Source organism: Rhagoletis zephyria, unplaced genomic scaffold (assembly GCF_001687245.7).
Source record: "Rhagoletis zephyria isolate East Lansing unplaced genomic scaffold, Rhagoletis_zephyria_1.1 Rzeph_scaffold_02226, whole genome shotgun sequence".
NCBI lineage: Eukaryota > Metazoa > Arthropoda > Insecta > Diptera > Tephritidae > Rhagoletis > Rhagoletis zephyria.
Window position 1 is genome coordinate 53,104 of NW_016159310.1, and position 2,457 is coordinate 55,560.

The following is a 2,457-nucleotide window of genomic DNA, read 5'->3' on the forward strand; positions in this document are numbered from 1 at the left end:
TCACTTGATCATGTGGTTGTTGGTTTTNTTAGGTGTGCTCGTCCTTAAGTTATTTGTTTTTGTTATTTTTATGGCCTTATAACAATTATATTCAACAATTTTTATGAGCTCGAGGCCGTTTTTAGTGAAGCGTGGCGTCGCGCGATGGCGCCAACGCGGACCGCCGCGATTGAGCCCCAACGGCTCGCTTCTTCCCCCTCGCCATTATGCCGGAAAATTTATTTGTTTATATACTTACATAATTTAAATGCTCTATATGCATGAGGAGTTGGGGTTGTTTGTTTGCCGCAGAAATGCTGTGGTGATGTGGATGACGCACGGGTTGTTTTAACTGAAAAAACGACTGAAAATTTCACAAACAAAAAAATGAGTAAAGGGCAGAATAACATAAATCAGCCGTGGTCTAGTGGTTTGTGTGACATTGAGGCACACCGCCAATCGTAGGAGAAGCTCGGCCAATCATTTTAAACTTTGCACAGATTGCTTTGCAGAGCAAAGCAGGCGTATTAATCTAAATGGTAATACAAGCATTTTGTGTCCAATATACCGTCAAATTGTTCGACAATCGACGAAAGTATTCATTTAACTTTTTCATGTTTTTTTTTTGTTGTAGCTTTGAATTATTTAATTTTCATCACAAGTACTACATACATATCGGCAAGGCCACGAAAAATGAAACCACATAGATTTTTTTTCTGTCAAATATGTATAGAATATGGCAGCACTGTATGCCAGTGCAAAATTTGTGTCTGCTTTGACATTTTACATTCTTTTCATAAGTGGCACGTGCAAGGCGTAGTTGGAAAATATACCAATGTCGGCGAAAAAGGTAAATTTTGTTGTTATTTTTTTGTACTTTAGGCAGATTATGACTTTTTTTTGGATAGAATATAAATCAAGCTATTGATTAGCAAGGAAATTTGTGTACAAAGCTTGGCTTTTGGACCCATTAGGGCTTAAAGTAATCAGCCGCAAATAAATGGTGACGTTACTGACAAATTTTTATAAAATGTTTTTCTATGCATTAACTAATTAGAAAAGAGGTTGGATGAGCTGATTTTTTTTTTAGTATTTTTGAGGTACTTTCATAATCAATGCTTAAATGAAGCATTATTTGCATATAGCAGGGTATTTTGGCAAAAAAAGTTTGCGTGACGTTACTGACGGTTTTTTATTATTTTTTATTTTACTTTTTTGATTAATAATTTGGTATTTAATTGCTAGACTTCGATTCCTGGTGCACAAAGAGACAAGCGTTATGTTGAAAAGCTAAAAGAAAGCAACAAATACGACGAGTACAAAAAGAAAAAGGCCGAAGCAATGAAAAAATTGAGGGCTAACAGAAAAGAGGAAGAAAAACTAATGCCAATAAGTGAATTGGGAAAGACGATTTCTATGCGCCATGCTGCTGGCCGCGAAAGAAGCAAAAAATATCGACAGAAATTAAAACAATCAGCTAAAGACACCCAAATTGAGAAGAATCCAAGCTGCAGCCTTAGCGAAATCATTCAGAAAAGCCACACAAGAAAACAGCGGTATTGACGCACATTGTTGCGAATTTGGACGAAGTTGAAAAACAAAATTTAGTCAGTGTGTAGGGAAAAAATTTTGATTCCAACTAGACACACGACCCTTTCTATTAGGGAAGCGTTTGCATTATTCACCGAAGAAAGAAATAAAAAACAGCTAAGTAAGTCAAGCTTCCGTAGAGCATTTTATGTAAAAAAAATGGAAATAATATCAAATTTTTCAATTATAGGCTGCTGCTCACTATCTTTTTTTAAAAAACATCGCCCAGAGCACGTGAAGCCCATTAACGAGCTACCCCATAACACATGTATGTGCTCGTGTCACTCTAATTTCATGGAAGGTGTCTCTGCGCTGCAAAAAGTTGCTGCTAATGTTCCCAGGTATGATGACGGTTTTGTTCGCCAGTTTTTGTGCCAGGAGGCATCCATGGATTGCTGGTTTGCAAAATGCAACAAATGCTCTGGAATATCTGCAGAGTCGTTGAAAAGCGCAGTCGGCAGTGTTTCGCCTCAGTCGCCTGTGTCATGGATTGTATGGGAAAAAAATGCACAATCAAAGCGAATTGAAAAGCATAAAAAGAAAGGAACTTTAGAAAGTCTGATCGCACATATAGCTGCTTTATCACCGCAGTTCCTTAAGCACAGCTATATAAAACGTGAACAATCGCTTACATTCAATATACATGACATTCCTCGCGCAAGCAATGCTGACTACGCCGTTGAGGCTTTGCTGCAGATGGATTTCGCCGAAAACTTCGTATGTGAAGCACAAGACGAAGTTCAAAGTGCCCATTGGAACTAGCGCCAACTGGATTTGGTCACCTCAGCATTTTATCACAACGACATCTTTCAGTCCAAAGTATTTGTATCCGACAATTTGTCTCACACTAAAGATGTCATTGTCCCATACATTTACAAGCTACTGTCA

At 37.9% G+C, this 2,457-nt stretch overlaps 1 long non-coding RNA gene across 1 annotated transcript; it reads left to right on the top strand.

The window, feature by feature from the left end:
• Positions 1 to 788: 788 nt before the first annotated feature.
• LOC108366319 (uncharacterized) lies at positions 789 to 2,062 on the top strand. The gene is made up of 3 exons (XR_001848069.1): positions 789 to 829; positions 1,225 to 1,690; positions 1,760 to 2,062. It is a non-coding gene; the product is annotated as an uncharacterized LOC108366319 (long non-coding RNA).
• The last annotated feature ends 395 nt before the right edge of the window (positions 2,063 to 2,457 follow it).